The sequence below is a fragment of the Sus scrofa genome, chromosome 2 (genome assembly GCF_000003025.6).
Source record: "Sus scrofa isolate TJ Tabasco breed Duroc chromosome 2, Sscrofa11.1, whole genome shotgun sequence".
Classification (NCBI taxonomy): Eukaryota; Metazoa; Chordata; class Mammalia; order Artiodactyla; family Suidae; genus Sus; species Sus scrofa.
Genome location: NC_010444.4, coordinates 46375091 through 46393137, shown reverse-complemented (window position 1 = coordinate 46393137; position 18047 = coordinate 46375091). Strand labels below are relative to the sequence as shown.

The window sequence follows — 18047 nt, the reverse complement described above, 5'->3', positions numbered from 1 at the left end:
ACATACCTGCAAGTTAAGCAAGTCTCAGTATATTCCAAAGGATTGCTGTGATACTGCACAATATTCTCTGACCCGAAAGCAATTAAGGTAGAGTTGATTTTAAGAAGATCTTGAGAAAACTCCCATTTATTTAGAAATTAAGAAGCATTTCTAATTAGCCCATAAGAAAAGTCACAAATCAGATATTGAAAACTGTAAAAGAAATACCACCTACTAAAATATATGGAATGCAGCTAAAGCAGTATTTAGACGCTACTGGACTAGCATGGAGAATTGTGCATGTTAGATAAGAGAGACTAAAAACTAATGAGCTAGGCACTGAATTCATAAAGTTAAAAGACCAAAATAAGCATGTGCACACAGATACACAAGGAAAGGAACTTATAAAGAACAAAGTAACAGAAAACAGAAGATCAAGAAAGTCAAAAATTGCTTTTTTGGAAATAACAAAGTCTATCAACTAATAAGACTGATAAAAGAGGAAGAGAGAGGAGTTCCCATCATGGCACAGCAGAAACAAATGTGACTAGGAACCATGAGGTTGAGGGTTCAGTCCCTGCCCTTGCTCAGTGGGTTAAGGATCCAGCATTGCCATGAGCGGTGGTGTAGATAAAGGATGTGGCTTGGATCTGATGTGGCTGTGGCTGTGGCCAGCAGCTGTAGCTCTGATTGGACCCCTAGCCTGGGAACCTCTATATGCTGTGGGTGTGGCTCTAAAAAAGAAAAAAAAAAATGAACCAACTAAACAGTAACAGAAATGAAAATAGAGGTATCGCTATAGACCCTACAGATATTAATGACAGTGTAATAAAGTAGTTAATAAAGATATACTGCTATAAACTCTATGCCAATCAATTGCCAAGGGATAAATTCTTAGAAAACTATAATAAAATTGCCTCATAAAGTAGAAAAGTTGATTAGTCTTACAACCATTAAAGAAGATGAAACAGTAGTTCCCAATATTTTTTTTTCTTTTTTCTTTTTTTTGTCTTTTTGCCTTTTCTAGGGCCACTCCCAAGGCATATGGTGGTTCCCAGGCTAGGAGTCTAATTGGAGCTGTAGCCGCTAGCCCATGCCAGAGCCACAGTAATGCCAGATCCAAGCCATGTCTGTGACCTAGACCACAGCTCACCACAACACCAGATCCTTAACCCACCGAGCAAGAACAGGGATCGAACTCGCAACCTCATGGTTCCTAGTCAGATTCGTTAACCACTGAGCCACAACGGGAACTCCCCCCAATATTTCTTTATACTACATTTTTTTCTGTTCAGGAACATGTATGATTTCTGTGACTGATAGCAATATTTATTATAAAACCCTAGTAAATAGATCTGTGTGGTAATAGTGTAGAATTAGACAAACTAACCAATAGAGTAGAATAGGGAGATCAGAAAAAGGCCCAAGCACATAGAAAACAGGACAGGGATGGCCCTGCAAGTTCATGGGGTAAGTCTTTTTCAGACTCTTCTGTCTTTAACTGAAACACTCTGTGTCTGTTTTGTGTTTGTGTGGTCAGGGGTCAGCCAGGAATGTGGACAGATAGAATTTGAAGATCCTCTCTCTGGCCTTTCCCTTCCAGGAATCCATCTCCTTCCTTTGGGCAGCTGTAGTTGCCCTGGACTCAATCTTTTTTCGTGGACCAGAAAGATGGCTGCTTTTCCACCAGCCCCACCACGAGCCTGCACAACACACCCTGTGCCTGCCCCACTGGGGCCAAAAACAAATGGGGAGCTCACTCCCTAGCCTTATCTCTCCATACATGAACTTCCTACCCAAATTCACTTGCTTCTGGTCCCTTCCCAGTGTTCCCAGTGTTTCTAGTGCTTCCATTTTTGTTCATGTCCATCCCATAAAATAATATTCAGTCATTCCCATAAGCAGAAGTCTAGCTGTAATATTTTAGGAGCAAGTAAAATTACGTATGTATGTATGTATGTATTTGGTCTCTTTAGGGCTGTACCTGCGGCACATGGAGGTTCCCAGGCTAGGGGTCAAATTGGAGCTGTAGCTGCTGGCCTCACACCACAGCCACAGCAACACCAGATCCAAGCCGCATCTGTGCCCTGCACCACAGCTCATGGCAGCGCTGGATCCTTAACCTACTGAGCAAGGCCAGGGATCGAACCTGCATTCTCATGGATACTAGTGGGGTTTGTTAACCACTGAGCCACGACGGGACCTCTGGGGCAAGTAGAATATAAAGATCCTTCTTTCTCTGCAGGTTCTGAGCCCGTGCAAAGTTTTCCCAACCCTACTGTGAAGTCAATATGACATTTAGTGGCTTGGTAAAGAAAGTTTGGACTGATTTTAATCAGTTACATCTAGATTTGGGGCTTCCTAGGTGTGAAGGTGAGGATGTGGCCAGTGGTTATATGTTTGAATAATTGATTTTTAAGAAATGGTTACTGGAAAACAACAGCAACTAGTACCTAGCAGACTTCACTCTCCTCAGGAAGAGACAGGAAAGAAAGATGAAGTGAGGGATAGGGATGGGGAAGGAAAGGAAGAGGATGGAGGAGAAGGGAGAAAAAGGAGAAGCTTGGAGTGATCAGAAGGATCCAAGTTGAGGAGAAGGGAGAAGGGGCTGGTGTGGGCCAAAGATGCTCCGGGAAGAGGAAGCAAGACAGCCTAGAGTGAGGAAGTCAGGGATAGAAAGAGGATGAGAGAATAGCAGGAAATGTGGTTTGTAAAGTGGTCCAGCTTGGGAAAGACCTTTTTATGTCTTGGGGCAGAATTTCTATTTTATCTAACAGATGCTAACGATATGCAGTCCTCTGAGTTTGTAACCATCAAGGGAGCCTCTGCCCCAGGCCTTGTCCGTGCTCAGATCCATTCCTGGCCTTTTCCTTTAAACTGCAACCGGATCTGTTGTCTTATCCAGCAGCTGCCCTTCAGCTGGAGTGTGGCCAAAGGAAGTTCCTGGTAGGAGGGGAGGAAGGGAGAAGCTGGTGGGTGCAGTGCTTCCCTTCTTTCCCTTTTAGGTGGTGCCTCCAGCAGCGGCTATATTTACTTCATGGGTCCAGCTCCTGCGTGAGGAACCCACAAGGGCTCCAGCTTGCATTGGTGATCCGGCTGGGGATCTGGGACCACCACCTCACCCCTTTGCTCCGTCATCCTAAAAGTGGCAGTGACTTTTCTGTTCCTGCTCTTCTTGGAGTTTAGCTTTTCAGCACCCACCCCCACCCCGACCAGCTTCCTGCTTATTGTAAATACTGAAGTGGGTTCTGTTTTCCTAGTTAGTCCCCCACTAACACTAGTTAGGGGAGCACTTTCTCTCCTCTACCCTGGTTTCCATAGAGAAGGGCTTTTCTCTGATCACTCTTGACATCTTGCTCTACTCTTTACTTCCACCCATGGAAGCACATACAAAAATGATCTGTTTAGTGGGTGACAGCAGTTGGTCCACATGCTCGTTTGGGTGGATCTCTCCTGGTGGAATTGGAGAGTGAATTTTTTTTTTTTTTATTTTTTGTCTTTTTAGGGCCACACCTGTGGCATATGGAGGTTCCCAGGTTAGGGGTAAAATTAGAGCTGTAGCTGCCAGCTTATGCCACAGCCACAGCACCATGGGATCCGAGCCACGTCTGTAACCTACATCCCAGCTCACGGCTGGATCCTTGCACTGAGTGAGGTCAGGGGTCAAACCTAAGTCCTCATGGATGCTAGTCGGGTTCGCTAACCACTGAGCCACAATGGGAACTCCTGGAGAGTGAATTTTAGCACAGGTTTTGGTCTACCTTCCAGTAGAACCTAATAAATAAAGTCGATTAAAAAAAAAAAAAAACTCTTTAATTCCTAAGTCTGAATTGGCTCCCAAGGCCAATTCAGGTATGCTAATTTTTTTTTTTTTTTAAAGCTTCATCAAACTCTAAGAGTAGGCAGGAGGAGATAAGATTTGTGCTACAGCTATATTCTAGCCAAGAGAAACTTACCCCCCCACCACCACCACTACCCGAGTCTGGCTTATTAGGGGAGACCCTTTCCCCACCTTCTCTCCCCAAACATGTTCCACTAAATTTCAGTTCCTTAGAAAACTATGAAGACTATGACATAGACCCAGAAGTTCCAGGTCGGAAGCAGGTAATAACAAGGCATGCCAGCTGTATGGGCATATCACACATGGAAATGCACAGGGCCCTGTCCTCCAAAGGTTTAATACCTTGTTGTCCTCATCTTGACACTCTTAATTCTTTGACAAGATGACTTGCATTTTTCGCTGAACCCCTCAAATTATGTAGCCATTCTAGGTACTTATACCTCCCCACCCCTCCCCCGTGCCTCTTGTGGTGCACCTTTTGGAAGGGTTGAACAAGTCCTGGGCGTTCCAGTCTTCTTGGGATTTTGAGGCTGGCAGCACTGCCAAAAGCTTCTCGAGAGTTTTCCAGATAGACAGCAGAGGGCAGCAAACTGCCACTTAAGGGCTTCTCGCCCAGGAGGACTAGGGTTTGAAGCCAACTTTCCTGAATGTTTATGGGCAACAGGGCTGTGTGTGCTGTCAATTGTTTGTCTGCTTGTTTTTATCACTGAAAACCAGAAACTGTATGCCCTTGAGCCCCACCTCATTGGCTCCTCCTGTAAAGGCTGTCTGTACTGAGTGAGAGATGCTCCTTCTACCTTGAAAGCACAAGCCCAGTGGCTGGGTGAGCAGTGCCCTGTGCCATGCTGCTCCTGCTAAGGCCAGACCTGCTCCAAACTGCCTTCCAGGGGGTCCAGCAGGAGATCTCCTAGGGACTGCTTCTAGTCCTCAGAGCACACCAGCTAGGCCTGTATTTTCATCTGCATTTACTGGTGGGAAACTGGACTAAAAATGTAACCTGAGGAGTTCCCGTCATGGTGCAGCAGAAGCGAATCTGACTGGGAACCATGAGGTTGCCGGATCAATCCCTGGCCTTGCTCAGTAAGTTAAGGATCTGGCATTGCCGTGAACTGTGTTGTAGGTCACAGATGATGCTCGGATCTGGCGTTGCTGTGGCTGTGGTGTAGGCTGGTGGCAACAGCTCTGATTTGACTCCTAGCCTGGGAACCTCCATATGCCATAGATGCAGCCCTAGAAAGCAAAAAAAAAAGAAAGAAAGAAAATACAAAAAATAAGAAAATAATATATTTTCATTATTCCACAGTAGGAAAGGTTTTCTTAAGATGCAAGAAGGAAAAGAAGAAAAGAAAAAATTAGCTGTTTGACTGTATTAAAACTTAGAACCTCAGTTAATCAAAGGAATCATAAAGAGAGGGGTAAAATCAAGCCAAAAATTAGAAGAAGCTATATGCAGCATATATAACTACCAAAGGTCTTGTACCTAGACTACTGCATTTTTTGTTTTTAAAACATTTTCCGTATTTTGTCATCATAGAAATTGGGCACATATCACAGTCAGTGGCAGCTTATAATTTAATTGATAATGTTCTTTTTTTCAATGTAATATGAAATAGCAGTGCATTTTAAAGTCAACAGCATCTTAGGTTTGATGAAAAATTGCATTCAAAGAATACTTAACAATCATTAAATATAAGATGAACAACTCAAAAAAATAGGCGTCTCTGGTGGCTCAGTGGGTTAAGGATCTGGCGTTGCCCTGTGCTGTTGTGTAGGTCGCAGACATGTTGGCTCGGATCCTGAGTTGCTGTGGCTCTGGCGTAGGCCGGCAGCTACAGCTCTGATTAGACCCCTAGCCTGGGAGCCTTCATATGCTGCAAGTGCCCTAAAAAAAAAAAATGTAACTTGATATAATGTGTCCACAGTTGCACAGCTATGAAGTGAAAGAATGTGGATTTGAACCCTGATCTACCTGGGTTCAAAAAGGCGCACTCTCTTCACAAACTGATTCTACCTCTACAAAATTTAAAAAAGGAAAATTTTTTCTCGCCTTTGCTTTTTTGTGGAATAAGTTCGTTTGGGCTACTCCCTAGCCTTGTTCCAGGCACAGGGAAGGCATGCAGACAGAAAAACTCATCCACCCAAGTTTTATGGCCTGATTGCATCTCTCATGGAGCAAAGAAAGGACTTTTTTTTTTTATTCTTCCCCCTACTTTTTTTTTTTTTCCCTTCTTCTTTTTAGGCCACACCTGTAACATGGAAGTTCCTGGACTAGGGGTCAAATCAGAGCTGTAGCTGCAGACCTACACCACAGCCACAAGCAGCACCAGATTGGAGCCACATCTGTGATCTATACCATGGCTGTCGGTAACACCGGACCCTCAACCCACTCAGCAAGGCCAGGGATCAAACCCACATCCTCATGGATTTAATTAGTTGGGTTCTTAACCCGCTGAGCCACAATGGGAACTTTGACCCTTCCCCCTTTAAAAAAAAAAAAAAAAAAAAACCAACAATAATCCAATGGGTCACTCTGCTCTCTCCTAGAGCCCTGTTGTTCTTAGCTCAGTGTTGATTCAGCCCAATGAAAACTGTCTTTGGTGAACACTTTTCCATATTTCCAATCAGCTTCTAACTGTTTTGTATAAACAGATTACATTTAAAAGCTACTTAGAGGACTTTGCAGCCTCATAAGACTGGCCCCAAAGCACACAGGTGTCAAGACAAAACAGAGCTGCAATTTTTCATGGTCAATGGAAAATTGTTGTGGTCCAGGGATTCCCAGCTGAAATACATACCAGGAGCATTTGGCAATCCTAAATGAGGACAGCATGTCGGATGTGAGGGCCCGTGCATGCCTCATTGATGGGCTTTCACAATAAAACAACAAAACAAAACAAAAAACCATAGCTGTGCTCCTTAGCCCATTTTTTGTTTGTTTGTTTGTTTGTCTTTTTAGGGCTGCACCCAAGGCATATGGAGGTTCCCAGGCTAGGGGTTGAATCAGAACTACAGCTGCCAGCCTACACCACAGCCACAGCCATGCCAGGTCCAAGCCACATCTGCAGCCTACACCACAGCTCACCGCAACGCAGATCCTTAACCCACTGAACGAGGCCACCATTGAACCCGCAGCCTCATGGATACTAGTCGGGTTCATTAACCACTGAGCCACTATGGGAATGCCAGTTGCATTTTATTTTTAAATAACTTCTCCTGGGTCATGTTTTTTCTAAGCCCTTTTGGATGTTTTCAGGGGAAAAAAAAAAAGTGTATGTTTTTAAATTTATAAACAACAGCAAAATAGAAAAAAAAAAAATTTGCCTCCTTTTGCGTCCCCATTGCTTACTCTTTAGCCCTGTGGGTGGGGAGAGGGCAGATCTGGCCCTGCATTCGTGGCAGAAAGAGAAGGCCCTTACCCCAGGGAGGAGCTGCTAGGAAACTTTCCTGAGTTTCACAGAGGAGATACGAGAGAGGCAAGTCCTGTTGTAAACCCCCAAAGCAACCTCTGTGAATGTGGGAAAGGGCTTCTGCTAAGTTCCCACAGCAGAGGAGCCCCCAAGAATGGGACCCCACCCAGCAAGCCCTCCAAGGACAATGCCAGACCTGTCCCTGATGAGCTGGGCAGCTGCCAAGAGGCCTTTTAGCAAAAGATTATGGTCCAGGAGTTCCCGTCATGGCTCAGTGGTTAATGAACCTGACTAGTATCCATGAGGAAGCAGGTTCAATCCCTGGCCTGGTTAAGATCCGGTGTTGCTGTGAGCTGTGGTGTAGGTCTCAGACACAGCTCGGATCTGGCGTTGCTGTGGCTGTGGCTGTGGCATTGGCTGGTAGCTACAGCTCCGATTCGACCCCTAACCTGAGAACCTGCATTTGCCATGGGTGCAGCCTTAAAAATGTAAAAGACGGAGTTCCCGTCGTGGCGCAGTGGTTAACGAATCTGACTAGGAACCATGAGGTTGCGGGTTCGGTCCCTGCCCTTGCTCAGTGGGTTAACGATCCGGCGTTGCCGTGAGCTGTGGTGTAGGTTGCAGACGGGGCTCGGATCCCGAGTTGCTGTGGCTCTGGCGTAGGCCGGTGGCTACAGCTCCGATTCAGCCCCTAGCCTGGGAACCTCCATATGCCGAGGGAGCGGCCCAAGAAATGGCAACAACAACAACAACAACAAAAAGACAAAAAAAAAAAAAAGATTACAGTCCAGCTCAGAGTAATTGACTCCTTTTGGAGAGGACACAAGTGTGGCTTGTCAAAAGTCTGAGTTGGCAAGATTTGGGGCACTTCAAGGGCTTCTGGAAGAGAAGGAATCCCTCTTCCTCCCAATGCCCCTTGGTTTGAACAAAATACCTCTCTCCAACACCACTTTTGCCCCTCTTTCTTCTCTGCAGTTAACAAAGAAAATCAAGGACCTCACATCCTGGACGTCCCAAACCCTGAATCCAAACCAGAATCAGCCCCATGCTGGGGTGGGGGAGGTGGGCACTTTTGAGGAAGCCCAGGATTTCAACAGCTCTGACATGCAGCAGACTGAGGTCACACACAGCACGAGGGTTCTATAACCAGGGTACCCAATACCGTCTGAAACTTCTTGGGGGTACTAAGTAGAGGCACATACTTTAAAACTTGTAGCCAGATGACAAAGGTGCTTTCTTTGTTATTCTAGCATTAAACTAGAAAGCTCATCTATATTTGGTAGCTCTGCGTCTAGTTTGTGATGGGGCGTGGGGAGGGAAAAGCCAGATTTATCAAAGGAGTTATCACATGGAAACTTTAGAAGCTGCCTCCAATCCTTTTTGGAATGAGGCTGGGTATGAAAATCAGTAGATAAGTGTAATTAAAATATTATCATGAAAATGTAGATCAGTATCAACCAGATCTTTTGAAAGAATCTTTGAAAGGAGATAGATGCAGAGGAAGGCGAGCTGTGTGATCCCTGATCCCGGGATGCTCAGCCACGGATTTCGAGATTGGGAGGTGAGATATGTAAAGTACTGGGTTGGGTCTTGAATGCATCCCCCTCAAGCTATAATCTGGGCGTCGCTGTCGGTGGGTGGCCTGGGGCCGACTGGGAACCTGAGGAGGTCAAATCTGTGGTGGGAAGGGGGATGTTCAGGGGGACTGAGTCTCCCCTGAGGAGAGTCTGCTAGTCTCACGGACAGCAAAGGAGAACTTGAGAACTTGACCCATGACTCTTCCTGCTCTTTCTCCTTTGGCCTCTTTCCCCTCCCCCACCCTCTTCGACATTCCAAAGGGGTTTGAGTGGCATTCATGCCCCTTGCTTCTTCAGCCTGTGGGCTCAGTTTGTGGGCTCCTTTCTTCTCTCTCTCTCTCTCTCTTTTTTTTTTTTTTTGCCTTTTGTCTTTTTAGGGCTGCACCTGCAGCATATGGAGGTTCCCAGGCTAGGGGTCGAATCAGAGCTGCAGCTGCCGGCATATGCCACAGCCCCAGCAACTTGCAATCCGAGCCACATCTGTGACCTCCACCACAGCTCACGGCAATGCCGGATCCTTAACCCACTGAGCGAGGCCAGGGATCGAACCTGCAACCTCATGGTTCCTAGTCAGATTCGTTTCCACTACGCCACGACGGGAACTCGTCCTTTCTTCTCTCTTGCCGTGCTCATTGCACCCCCTCTCTCACCTCTAATGTAATCACTGTTTCCTCCTTTAATAAATATTTTCTGAATTCCTATACCATGAGTACCCCCCCCCCCTTTTTTTGCCTTTTTTTCTTTTTTGCTTTTTAGGGCTGCACTTGCGGCATTTGGAGGTTCCCAGGCTAGGGGTCGAATCAGGGCTACAGCTGCCGGCCTGCACCACAGCCGCAGTAACAGCAACACTGGATCCGAGCTGCATCTGTGACCTACACCACAGCTCACAGCTGGATCCCCAACTCACTGAGCGAGGCCAGGGATTGAACCCGCAACCCCATGAGTACTCTTTTAAACTTGCACCTGTCTGCAGAACAGCCAAACCTGAGAATTCTTGGTGATTGATCGACTCAGATGACGTCCCTTAATGTGGAGTCTTGACCTTCCCATTCTTGCTGCCTTATTACTGCCTTCGTTTAAGGCCTCCCAGCTTACCTCTAATACCACTCTGGGAGGCTGATTATTTTTTTAAACTCCAGAAGAGAATGGCCATTTATTGAGCACTTACTATAGGGATCAGCCTCCATGGAGGCATTGTCCTCACTGTATAGGATGTCTCAGGTGTAGGACTTGAGGACATGGATTTTTAAAAAGCAAAGGCAATCATTGCAATAGAGGTAGGAGGGGGCCTGTCACCTTAGCTTTTGGCCCCCGGCTGCTTTGGAGGCACCTTGAGGAGAAGGAGGCCTGCTGAGTTGGCTGGGAGTTTGGGGCATGTCATTGCTGCCCTGTCAGCCCTTCCTAGGTGGACTTCCTCCAAGAAGTCCTCCACCTGGAGCCTGGGCTGCAGCACCTCCACCCTCCACCCCCTGTGATCCCATCCAACCGGGAATGATGATCCAGAGGGTAATTTACAAGCTGACTCCCCTGACATGGGCTCTGGCAAGTCCTGGCGGGCGTCTGTGGCTTGGGGTGGGGGAACAGCCCTTGCTGGTGCAGCCACAGAACACCTGCAAGCCCCAAAATTGTCCCCAGCCCACCCTCTCCTGCAATCTCATCCTGGATCTCGCGTTCCAGCTCAGATGAAGGGGAGAGAGATCAGACATAAAATTCTGGGGGGACTGAAAATTCCTCCCACAAGGACATTCTCACCCCCGTCTCTTTCCAATGCTGCAGAAAGTTTAACTCTTCGGGGCAAATTTTCAAAGCTGAGTAAATACCTATCACACCCTTAAATCCTGTTATTTGTTAACAGTTTTTGAATAAGTAACTTCCATTGCTTTGAAAATGTATCTTTTAATACGTGAGCTTGGGCAATTAGAGATGAAAAGTACCTGTGCCATGCCTCCTGCGATGCCAGAGGCTGTTGGAGACTGGCATTCGTAGGCTGGTGAAAATGACTTTCTTTAGAAGAATGTAGAAGGAGGGTGGCTTGTGGGGGAAGGGTGGGAAAAAGGAGATCCATGCCACCGGAAATATTTGGGGACCGCGTGCTGACCACTCTGTGCCTGTTCAAGGACTCATTCTGTGATCAGCAGTTTCAGACGCAGACAAGTGTCACACTCTGCCCCTGGATTTTCTGGGCTGTTAGAGAAGCAGGCCTAGGCTTTCAAGGTAGAACAGGGGGTCGGCTGAAAGAAAAAGTTCAGGAAAGTTCCTGCCATGGCACAGCGGAAATGAATCTGACTAGGATCCATAAGGTTGAGGGTTCGATCCCTGGCCTCACTCAGTGGGTTAAGGATCTGATGTTGCCGTGAGCTGTGGTGTAGGTCACAGATGAGGCTTGGATCTGGCATTGCTGTGGCTGTGGTGCAGGCTGGCAGCTGGAGCTCTGATTTGACCCCTAGCCTGGGAACCTCCATGTGCCGCAGGTGCGGCCCTAAAAAAACAAAAAACAAAACAAAAAAAAACCCGAAAGAAAGAAAAGGTTCGGAAAGTGCCCTGGGGGCTCTCCCCCTTGATCACTCTTGCAGAAGGCGGCCTTCCCACTGTCATGTCCTATAACCACCCCCCCACCCCCCTGCCGCTGCCCACTCCCCTGTGCAAAGCTTGGCTGTAGAAACCCTGGAACATAGGAGTTCCCTGATGGCCTAGTGGTTAAGGACTTGGTGTTGTCACTGCTGTGGCTCGGGTTCAATCCCTGGCCTGAAAATGTCCACATGCCGCAGGTGTGGCCAATAGGAAAAAAAAAAGGGAAGAAATGCTGGAACAAATGGGTGTCTTTGGTGATGCCCAAGACCCTCCAAAATGGACACTTTCTGGAATTCCCATTGTGGTGCAGCGGAAAACGAATCTGACTAGGAGCCATGAGGCTTCGGGTTCGATCCCTGGCCTCCCTCAGTGGGTTAAGGATCTGGCGTTGCCGTGAGCTGTGTTGTAGGTCGCAGACTGCGTTGCTGTGGCTGTGGTGCAGACTGGCAGCTGTAGCTCCAATTCAACCCCTAGCCTGGGAACCTCCATATGCCGCAAAAAAAAAAAAAAAAAAAAATTAAATACATTAATTAAATTAAATAAAAGGACGCTTCCAGGCACCCTGCACTCCTACATCCCAGATGAGGACTGCAAAACCATCCATGGAGGAGAGGTGTTCACAGCAGCCAAAGAACAAGGCCAGGGAGCTCGTGGCCTACCTGGGACCCACCAGGCTCTGAGCCCAGCTCAGAGCAAGAGGTAAGACAGCGCTGGTCAGTGGGCTTTCCAAACTGGCTGCATAAGAGAATCAGGTGGGGTTTTTTTGTTTGTTTTTAATCCTGATGCTCAGCTCGCCTGCTCCCTGCCACCACCGCTCACACATTCCTCATACCCACTGAATCAGAATCTCTGGAGGCAGGACCCAAACATCGTCATTTTTCAACTTTTTCAGGCAATTCTAACAAGCAGCCAAGTTTGAGGACCCATGATGTCAAGTGGTTGAGATGATTCTGAGAAGAAGGCTTATCAGCTTCTGTTTGGAAAAGGAAGTAAATGCTCAAGCAGAGAAGATTCAGAATCCTTCCTTTCCTGTGAAAGCTGTGACTGTCTTTTGAGAGTAGAAATATTTCTCCTTCCTCCTTTGGAAGGTGAACTCCATGGCTTTACTAGCTTAATTTTTTAAAAAGTAAACTTGACTTTGGATATCAAAAGGTTTTATAAAACTTTAAAAAATGTTTTGGAAATAATTTCAAATGTGCAAAGACATTTCAAGAGTAATGCATATAACCCTTGTAAACTCTTAATCCAGAAACACTAATTGTTAACATTTTGCAGTATTTGTTCATGTGTGTGCGTGTGTGTGTGTGTGTGTACTCAGATATGTGTGTGTATGAATATAGAACATTTTGCAGTGTTCATATATATGTGAGTGTATTCATATGTGTGTGTGTATATTCAGATGTTTATATGCACATACTATATACATCTCTTTATATACCCAGGCACACATATGCAATCTATGTATATGTACATACTATGTATTTTTTCTGAACCATTGTATCCCTTTATCTATAATACTCCAGTGTTATTTCCTGAGAACATGGATACTATTATCTTATATAAACACAATGCAGCTGTAAAATTCAGGAAATTAAACATCGCTACAGTACTATTACTTAATCAACACTCCATATTACAATATTGCCAAGTGTTTCACTAACATCTTGGTTTTTGTTTTTTGGGTTTTTTCTTTTTTTTTTTTTTGTCTTTTCAGGGCTGCACCCACAGCATATGGAGGTTCTCAGACTAGGGGTCCAATCGGACCTACAGCTGCTGGCCTACACCACAGCCACAGTGACGCCAGATCCCAGCTGCATCTGCGACCTGCACCACAGCTCACGACAATGCGGGATCCTTAACCCACTGAGCGAGGCCAGGGATCAAACCCCAAACCTCACAGTTCCTAGTTGGATTCATTTCCACTGCACCACGATGGGAACTCCTCACTAACATCTTTTATAGATTTTTTTTTTTCCTCTTCAGAGGCCAATCTAGGATCATACATTGCGTCTGTTTACAGCTTAAACTTCCTGGTACAGAAGAGATAGTTATATTAAAATTTTTTTACTGAATACTATAACAGCATAAGGAAGATATAGTTCTCGGACCTTAAACATATCACTTTTCATTCCCCAAATTCATAAGCCAAAAGGTTTTCATTAAAAATTTCCTCAAAAGTTAAAATGAAAAAAAAAATTCTCATGATTTTTCAAACCTTTAGATCTTGAAGAACTCATAAGATATTACCACATTTAATATTTTCTCTCATAGCATGGACACAGCATTACAGTTTAAAGGAAGTCTCTCATAATCACTTTGAGAAGCATCGTCCCTGGCAAGAGGTGCTAAGAGATACTTGTTCAGTGAAGGAATGAATGATCTCTTGCTTGGATTATTGCAATAGACTCCTCACTGGTTTTTTGCTTACATCTTTCCCCGTTTGCTTGTTCGTTTCTCAATCCAGCAATCAGAATGATCCTTTTATTTTATTTTTCTTTTATAGCCGCACCTGTGGCATGTGGAAGTTCCTGGGCTAGGGGTTGAATCAGAGCTGCAGCTGCCATTCTACACCACAGCCACAGAAACGCGGAATCCAAGCTGCATCTGCAACCTACGCTGCAGCTTGCAGCAATGCTGGATCCTTAACCCACTGAGCAAGGCCAGAGATCGAACCTGCATCCTCACAGAGAAGTGTCTGATCCTTATTCCACTGAGCCACAGTGGGAACTTCCACAATGATACTTTTAAAAACATGAATGTGCCCCCGTTCACACTTTCAACACGCTCTATGCCTTCCCAGCTCATTCAGAATAAGAGCCAGCATCTTCAAAATTACCTACAAGGCCCTGTGTGACTTACTCCCCAGGACCCCCCAGGCCCATCTGCCCTCCCACCCTGATGTCATCTCTGACTATCCCTCTGCTCCTTGGTCCCTCTGCTCCAGCCAGGCTGGCATCCTTGTGGTTTCTTGAAGGTACAAGGAGCATTCCTGCCTCAGGGCCTTTGCACTTGCTTATAATTCTGTTCTTCCCCGTTTATCTACCTAGCTTGTCCTTCACTTTGTTCATGTCTTTTCAAATATTAACCTTGTCACCCCTGTCCCAACTCTGTTCTCTAGGAGGTTACTCCTTATACATTTATCACCCTCCTCCATATCCAAATGGGCTTTGGGGCTGCACAGCATTTTTAGCCCATTTATAGTTTATAAAGTGTTGGGGATTCAAATTTCTAACTTCTGTCTTTAATTTCTGTCTCCAAACCAGCCAACAGTTTTGGAACTCATATCTATTGATGTGTCTTGTCAAATGCAGTCAATGGCAAGTTTTTTGGAGCAAAACTGTGCTCCATTTGTTTACATATTACCTATGGCTGTTTTCATGCCACAATGATAGTAGCCTTGAGTAGCTGCAAAAGAGATGATATGGTCCATAAAGCTAAAAAGATTATTATTTAGCTCTTTACAGAAAAATTCAGTGACCTCTGCCTTAGACTTACAAATTCAGTCAGCTCATGGTCTGCTTTCCAAGTTACTGCATGCCCAGTTTTACTCAACCTTTTGCTACCACATCACGGATTTCCTTCCCTCCCGCTTGAGTGACATCTTAAATTTCTTTTTTTTTTTTTTAGGGCTGCACCCACAGCATATGGAGGTTCCCAGGTTAGGGGTCAAATCAGAGCTGCAGCTTCCAGCCACAGCTCATGGCAATGCTGGAACCTTAACCCACTTAGCAAGGCTAGGGATTGAACCCACAACCTCATGGGTCCTGGTCTGTCTGGTTCCTTAACCACTGAGCTTCAAAAGGAACTCCTTAAATTTCTTTGTTATGGTGATATTCCACTCCTGGTGCTGGTCAGGATAGTTGACAACAGCCAATACACTGAAATCTCAGAGGTTTAAGCTAACGAAGTTTACTTCTTGCTCATGTAAAGTCTGAAGTCTGAAAATGAACAACCATCTCCATCTTGCAGCTCCACTATCTGGAAGGCATAACCTCCAAAGTCACTCAGCAGTTCCCCCACCTTTCCTTTGAGAGCTAATTCATTTTATTCATGCTTTAATCATTAGATAGTTCTTCCTTTAACTGAGCTAAAACTTTCTTCCTACAGTTGTCACACATTGGTATGAATTTTCTTTTTTTTTTAATTTTGTTGGAATATTGTGGACTTATAATCTTGTGTTAATTTCAGGTGTACAGCAAAGTGCATCAGTTATACATATACATATATCCATTCTTTTTCAGATTCTTTTCCCATATATGGTTATTGCAGAAAGTTGAGTAGATTTCCCTGTGCTGTACAGAAGCTCAAAGAGAGGTGGATGAAAAATTCTGTTCTCAACTGCCTTTCCTTTCATTGGCCAGACTAGTTGCAAAACCCCAATCTCAACACAAGGGGCATTGAGATATTTAGAGGACCATTTGAATGACTGATGAGTTCTAATCAGTCTTTGTAAGTTTGATCCTTTATTTCCAAGCAAGATTGGATCTATACCCATTCCCATAGCGCTTCTTGGAGAATCCCACAGAATGGGAATCCAAGTCTATTCCAGAGGGCCTGGAAGTCTTTCTTCATATCCACCTCAAGCAAGGAGATTCTTTATCTCGAGATCTCCCAACGCATAGGAAGAAATAAATTCATTAAAAGGAAAGCGATGCATGTGAAGGAAGGGGAGAAGTGGAGAAAAGGCCTTGTGAGAAAGAAAGGGCTACGTGAAGTCCAAAAGACGGGGCAGCCAAAATGACTGACAGTCTTTAGAAGCCTGTGAACTGCAGTGTTTTTCAGAGGACAGGCACCATTGAAATCCAAGCTATCATTATGAGTACAAAGCTATTTACTGATTTCAATGTTATTATTTAATAGAGTGAATCAAGCATTTTATAACTTGAAGTAACTTCAAAAATAAATTTTGGTTTTCTCAAGTCATTGAAGAAGGGTTCAGGGTTCATTTCTGCTTAATAGATCAAGGTAGCCAGTTGCATCTTCTATCAAAAGAAAATGTTTAGAGAGCTTCAGGGGAGGGCTGGGTCTTTAGCCTGAGAGATAGGAATGTGGGCTGTGTGCCCAGCTCTTTTTCTGACGCTGTTCATGACCCTAAGAAGTCATATAACCTTCTTAGAACCTCAGTTTCTTCCTCTGAAGCAACCATCGCTTGCCTCCTTGGGCATGTTGGATGATTAATAATGACACAGTGTTAGCAAAGTTCCTTTGAGGTCTTTGGATGAAAGACAGCCTATAAATTCTGCTGGAGATTTATGGTCTTATTAAAGGAACGGCAGCATATAGTACTGCACTCATAAATGTTGACAGAAGTAAACGTTCTCCATTCATCCTGACAAGGGCAGGCTATTCATCTATTGAAAGTATGATGAGAGAGGGTGTGATCCAAAGTTATACAATTTCATATTAACATTGCCCAGAAAGATAGTTTGGATCTATTTCTACATTATTGTCTGGAGTATTATCTAATAGAACCAACCATCTAGACTTATAGTTAGATCACAACTAATAATGAATACAACAGATTGGTATGTAGCATAGCTTTGTCCCTTGGCTTGGGTATGAAAGGAATAACAAAATTTACTACCCCCAAAGTTAAAACCAGAATTCTGGTAAAATATGAAAAAATTATGAGAGAAATATGGAGCATTGAGTGAGGATTGCTTTTGCTGAGCATCCTGAAAAATTAGATTGTTGCTCACACAGGGAGGTTATAGAGAGATTACAGAGCCGCTATTAATTCCCAATACCCAGATTTCTCATCACCCCAGACAATCTATGGAGGCCTGAACACACTCATGACCAAGTTACTTGAGCATTATAGGTGATTTTTCTGGTTATTTAGCTCTGCCACTAATTGTGCAAACTTGAGCAAACTATTTTTTGGCCTCAGATGCCTAATCTGTAAGATGAAGATATTGAACTAATAATAAAACTACCATTCACTGAACACATATTAAGTACCAGGCCTTTGCTCAATACTGTATATACCTTATCTTATTTAATCCTCTGAGGTAAGGGCTATTACTGTCACTAAACAGATGAAACTGTGGCCCAAAGAGGTTGCAAAGTACTTTATACACAGGTATCTATCTGATAAATATTTACTAGATGTCTCCTGTATATCAGTTATCAAGAGTCAGGGAGGAGTTCCCATCATGGTGAAGTGGAAACAAATCTGACTAGGACCATGAGGTTGTGGGTTTGATCCCTGGTCTCGCTCAGTGGGTTAAGGAGCCAGCATTGCCATGAGCTGTGGTATAAGTAACAGACATGGTTCAGATCTGGCATTGCAGTGGCTGTGGTGTAGGTCAGCAGCTGTAGCTCCTGTTAGACCCCTAGCCTGGGAACCTCCACATGCCTCAGGTGTGGCCCTAAAAAGCAAATAAATAAATAAATAAATAAACCTCTTTTTTAAAAAAAAAGAGTCAGGAAAAGACATTTTTTCCTCAACCTTGATGAGTTCAGTCTCTGGAAGAGCCTCCAAATGCCTGTCTTCATTTGTTCAGGCTGCTATGACAAAGTGCTGTAGACTAGCAGGCTTGAACAACAGAAATGTATTGCTCACAGTTCTGGAGGTTGGAAGTCCAAGATCAGGGTGCTGGCATGATCTGGTTCTGATGAGAACCCTCTTGCAGATTGAAGACTTCAGACTTGCCACTGCATCTTCACATG

General features: G+C 44.7%; 1 long non-coding RNA gene across 1 annotated transcript in view; it reads right to left on the bottom strand.

The window, feature by feature from the left end:
- The window catches only part of LOC110259298, a 24641-nt gene extending 6594 nt beyond the window's left edge, over positions 1 to 18047 (bottom strand). The window contains exon 1 of the long non-coding RNA XR_002341572.1: positions 17941 to 18047. This is a non-coding gene — a long non-coding RNA (uncharacterized LOC110259298). The remainder of the gene's footprint in view (positions 1 to 17940) is intronic.